Source organism: Chinchilla lanigera, unplaced genomic scaffold, assembly GCF_000276665.1.
Source record: "Chinchilla lanigera isolate Chin_1 unplaced genomic scaffold, ChiLan1.0 scaffold00045, whole genome shotgun sequence".
Classification (NCBI taxonomy): Eukaryota; Metazoa; Chordata; class Mammalia; order Rodentia; family Chinchillidae; genus Chinchilla; species Chinchilla lanigera.
In genome coordinates, this window is record NW_004955446.1 from 10,775,759 (window position 1) to 10,781,532 (window position 5,774).

At 39.6% G+C, this 5,774-nt stretch overlaps 1 long non-coding RNA gene across 1 annotated transcript in view; it reads right to left on the reverse strand.

Moving 5' to 3' along the window:
* Nucleotides 1-228: 228 nt before the first annotated feature.
* LOC106149447 overlaps nucleotides 229-5,774 on the reverse strand; it is a 17,412-nt gene continuing 11,866 nt past the window's right edge. The window contains exon 4 of the long non-coding RNA XR_001235645.1: nucleotides 229-2,220. This is a non-coding gene — a long non-coding RNA (uncharacterized LOC106149447). The remainder of the gene's footprint in view (nucleotides 2,221-5,774) is intronic.

Here is a 5,774-nt window from a genome sequence, read left to right on the forward strand (position 1 = left end):
TGTTTTCTTTGTTTTCTTTTTCTTTCTTTCTTTCTTCTTTCTTTCTTTCTGTTTTTTTTTGCTTTCTTTCTTTTTTTTTTTCTTTCTTTCTGTCTTCTTTCTCCTTCTTCCTCCTTTTCCTTTTTTATTTTAAAGAGAAAAAACCAAAAGTTCAAAACAAGATAATAGCAGGGTAACAATGGTTAATACATTGTGTATTGTTATCCTTAAATTAGTTACTCAGAATGCAATATATACGCATTTAATTTTCCGAACAGTACTAGCACACACCTTTCTTTTCAATGAACAAGGAGAAATTAGTAGAATAACTATCTGAACTATCACATATGTATATATTTTTGCCACAGCTGCAGAATAACTAAATAGGGGCTAGAGAAATGACTTCTGACTTGACTTGAATCATGAAAGGTACTGTGACTTGGATGATGCTGTGTTCTGGCTCTTTTGGAATTTGGAAACTAAGAAAATTGCGTTGAAGTAGCTCCTGTGACGGACACTTCATACCATACTGTGTGCTCCCTTTGGACAAGGTCTTATTGCCCCAACTGCCAGGTGTGTTTTGTCAGCCATCTCTAGTGATAGGCTGGGGTTGGAGAAAACTGCCTTTCCTGAGATGACCTGACCTTTCAGTCTGCAGCCAATGCCAGCAGCCAATGTCAGCCATGGCGGTGTAAAGGCCTGTCTCTCTAGCCTCCACTCTGATATCTCTGAGGGGCCATCACCTGAAAGATAACCCCAAAGGGGTGGCTGAGGTCTTTGCCGGACTGATGTCACAGCTAGACTCCTCCTTCCTTCTCCTGCCTTCTGCCCCAGCTAGTAAAGATCTGCCCTGCTAACTTCTATCCATCTACTTCTAGGAAACAACCAAGAAATTATCAATTAATTACTATTTTGTTGTAAATTTATGACTTCCTACAGACAACAGAAGAGATGTTTACTTTGAAATATAAACTCAGTGAAGAATTAAAGAAGGGCAATGACTGCAAACATTTATATATAACTGTTGAACTGTGAAAGAACAGAAATTAGTGCCATGAATTTAAAATTGAGTTTATTACTATTTGGGTGACATTAAACAACTTGATGTGCTAAGGACCATTTCAATAAATTAACATTGTGCCTAGAAAATATCGGCAGACTCATCTAGCTTTTGTGTCTCTTGCTTTACATCTCTCATCTCAAATGTGTATGTGTGTGTGTGTGGTGTGCCTGTGCTGGTGACTGAATCCACGGCTACCCATATAATAAGCACACACTGTCCACTGAGTTAGACCCCAATTGAGTTTCACCTCAATTTTCTTCAAAAGCTCTTTGTTATGATGGTTTAGGGTTTGATTTGTTACCAGAAACAGCCAGGTCAAACATCTGCTCTGATGGGAAAAAAAGACACTTAAGTAAACTCTCTTCCAGAAACTTCGTTTCTTGAGAGATAAAGAAGTGAAACTCCTCTGCATCCAGCAAATGGACAACCCATATACTGACAGTGTGCTTTCACTTTGTTTTGCTTTTAACTGTGAACAGTAGGTAACATTAGAGATAACATGAAGTGGTCCCTAGCAGGGAGGTATGGAAGGTCAGGAGGGAAAGCTGCAGAGCTTCAAGCACGAAGACGACAAAATGTAATGTGGTTAACTGGAAAAGTGTAAGCTTTTCCTCATCAGCATTCAAGAGGTACATGTTCTCTATGAGACTGGATTTAAAATCCTGGTTGTTTTTTAGCTGTGTGACCTTGTGCGAGTTCACTGAGCTGTCCTAAACTTGTTTCCTTTAGCACTTGACATTCAGTAAATGAATATGTTATGGAGACACGAAGATGATTCAGAGGCCCTGTTCTCCAGTACCTTTTTATTATGTCAGGCATGTGTGGTCTTCCAGCTCCTGATGAATGGAGATGCAACCTTTGGGATTCACAGTGAAGTGAGTGGCCACTCAATACAGAAACCCTTCACTGAGCTACAGGAGGCCTCCAGTACAGGGAAAAGGGAACAGGTGTCAGAGTGAGGCATCCCTGACTCTGAGTGCTGGTCTGCTTTGGGTAGCTTCTTGAGTGGTACAAACCCCAAGCTAGCCTTATCTCTAAAACAGGGGTTGTCTTGGTCACTTTCCTCCTTGAGATACAATATGTGAAGTTCACCACTTAAAGTAGGAAAGGTTTATTTTGGCTCACAGTTTGTAGAGGTTTTAGGTCAAAGTCAGCTGGCTCCAAAGCAGGACAGAAACCTGGCAGAGGAGAAGCAGAGAGTCACAGGAGGAGTTGGGAGGCAGATTAAACCCTTCCAGGCCACGTCACTCAGTAACCCATCTCTTTCCACTGGATCCCACCTCCTAACAGCGACTCAGCTCTAGACTCCATAATCCAATCACCTTCCAATAGCCCACTCCTCAGTGCATGAGGCTCTTGGGGGACATCTAGACAGAGACTGTAACTGACACCTTATATCAGTGCTCTAATGACAGAAATGAGACATATTAAAACGCTTGGCACAGATACACAATGTTTCCTTTCTCCTTTCCTGCTTCTCTTCCTCTCCCTCTCCCCCTCTTTTTTAAGATAAGGTCTCACTGTGTTGCCCAGACTGCTCTTGAACTCCTAAGCTCAAACAATCCTCTCACTTCAACCTGCTGAGTGGCTGGAAGGAGAACCTGGCTCATTCAGTTTTAATTTACTGAAAAAATATTATTGATCGCGTGCTATGTTTTAAACATTGTGCTAGGTGGTACCCACAAGTCAAAACAGAAAAAATGTTAAAGTTTCTGTTGTACCTGAAAGAAAAATAAAAACTTCATAAACAGGGAACTGTGCCCATAAAGACTTGATGATAGTAAATACATTATTTTTATTTTTATTTATTCTTTGTGGTACTGGGGATCAAAATCAGGACCTTGCACTTGCTAGGCAAATGCTCCACTGACCTAAACCCCCAGCCAATAATAATATATTGAGTGCTTACCGTGCCAAGCACTATGTCAAGTAAGCTGTGATTTAGACACTAGCATCCCCTCTCATCCTTGTTTCAAAAGGAAGTGGCTAGAGAAGACATACGGGAGAGACGGCGTTCAAATCTCAGTTAACCTCGTATTATAAGTCAAGCAAAAAATTTGAAATCTATGCTGGATTTGAAACCTATGCTGGGTGGCTTGTTTGCTCCTTTCAGTTCACTCTCCCTCCTGCCTGTCCTGCTCAGGACACCAGGAGGAAGGTGGTGAAGAACTCTCTCGAGGGATGCTGCGTCTTGTCCTCCACTAATTATCTCTGCAGAAATCAACAGGAAGAGTAGGAGGGAAGAGTGGCCTGGCTGCCTCCCCGTTGGGTGCCTTGAGGCTGCCATGCCCTTCAACTGAAATTCACTTCTCTGAAGGAGGCTAGTGCCCTGTGACTGTCCCTTCTCTGCTCCAGTGTTCTGTGTTCTCTCTTCAAATGCCTACACTTGAAGATACTGCACCTAAGCTGCCACCAGGCACGCATTACTGCACTATCACCTGTGGGCTGCCCTACATCGACAACCTGATGAATAGTAACTTTTGAATAGATTAAGGGGCATGTTAATCCACCTCCACTGCCATTTTGCAGTCCAAGCCCTCCCTGGACTGGATGACTAGACAGCATTCTAATTTGCTCTACAGCATCCATTCTTGGAGGGAGGCAGTAAGGCAAAGGATAAGACACAAAAATGAAATGTTTCTACTCTTCTCCAATTACTGTTTTGTTGGTGTTGGTGTTAAATCTTGCTTTTCTCCCTTCAGTGACAAATATGTTAGATGTCACAGCTTTATGGTTACTTTTACTGTTTAAAAGTCATTCTGCTTTAACTCTAAATTTTATTTATCTAATTTTTTTGTTTTAAGAATTTATCTTTAGAGGCTGAGGGTTTATTAGCTCAATGGTAGGAGGCTTGCCTACCATGCATGAGGCCCTGGGTTCAATTCCTACCCGCCACAACAGGACTTTACCCTTAAAAACTCCTTTTATAAATGAAAAATTCAAATGCCATTTACAAAAGTAAAAAGGATAATAATATAATCATTCTCAATTACAGTAGGTTTAGTAATTGTTAACATTTTGCCAGTATTTAATCTTTCTTTTTTCTATCTTTTCTCTGGATTATTTTTAACCTAGATACTGGATATCATATTTCACTTATAAATTTTTCAATGCATATATCTAACAGATAAAGTCAGCTGTTGTTTTAAAAGTCAAACTGTAATATCATTACCACACCTAACAAAACAATTATTTCTTAATATTTAATAAACAGAACATAACTCATATTTGCCCAATTGCCTAAAGTGTTTTTTGCAACTGAGTTATTTCAATTACAATCCAAAAATGTCCATGTCTCTCTCTTTTTTATTTTTAATATTATTTTTAAAGAACAAGGTCATTCATACCACATTCTGGACATGGCTGATTGTATCCTTTGTGGCTTTAACATGTTCACATATTTCTATAAATTGGTTGTTAGGTTTATCATTTTGATTAAATTAAAGATACATTTCATGGCATAGATGAGGTTGTATGCTTCCTTTCTTGAATTTACTCTTAATAACCATTATTCTATTTTCTTTTCAACTTTTTTTTTTTTAAGGGACGGTTTGGGGACAGGGTCTAGCTGTATAGTGCAAGCTGGCCTTAAACTCCCTTATGTAGCCCAAGATGGCCTCAAACTCACAGTGATCCTCCTGCCTCAGCCTCCCTAGTGCTAGAATTACAGGCATGGACCACCATGCCCAGCGATCATCATTCTATTTTGTATCTAATAACTAACTTTCTTTTTTTGCAGTGCTAAGGATTAAATTTAGAGCCTCATGCATGCTAAGCAAGCACTGTACCTCTGAGCTACACTCTCAGCCCAACCAACTGATTTTTAAAAAATATAAAAGCAATAATATCACAATTTGCTTAAAAATCCTCAGTGGTGTCTTTGGCTGTAAATCCAAAGATTAAAATCCTTATAATTTTGGAAACACTGCTTTTCCTTTTTCATGTGGTACTAGATTCCCTGTATTCCACCTACACTGGCCTTCCCTTCATCTTTTCAGTCTGATCGGTACATTCTTCTCTAGTCTCCGGTGAATTAATTCCCATTTATCCTACACATCTCAAATTACATCTCAAATTTTTTCCTCAAGGAAGCTTTCCTTGACCACCCAAATAGTTTGCTCAGTCAGGATTCTTTTTTCTTTCAGTTCTAAGTTACAAAACGAAACAAAACCAAAAACAAACAAAGAAACAAAAAAACCCCATTAACACACACAAAATCCCAAAATGTTCATGGGTTACAGATATGAGCCTGGAACCTTGTTTTAATTAATATCCTCAGAAATGTATTCTTGCAACTGTTCTTTTGAACTTTATTCTCAAGCATATTCTCTTTGTGTCATGCCACCAGGTGCACTAGTGCATCCAATTAGCTTAGTTGTACAACTGAAGACTATGTCAATCTAAATGGTTCCAGGAATTCCCTGTGTTTCTCTCATTGGCTTGGCTTGAATCATATGGAACATTCTGGAAACAGTCAGTGTGGTTTTGCACTTTTATTAATGAGGACTGGGTCATGTGATCATTAAGAAAGCAGTGGGGTCAGCCCCACATGAACTAACTGCATAAGAAAATGGAGTCAGACCTAGTGGTACACACCTGTAATCCCAACACTCAGGAGGCTGAGACAGAAGGATCACATTCAAGTCCAGCCTGAACTACATAGTGAGATCCTATGTAAAAGAGAGAGAGAGATAGAGAGAGAGAGAGAGAGAGAGAGAGAGAGAGAGAGAGA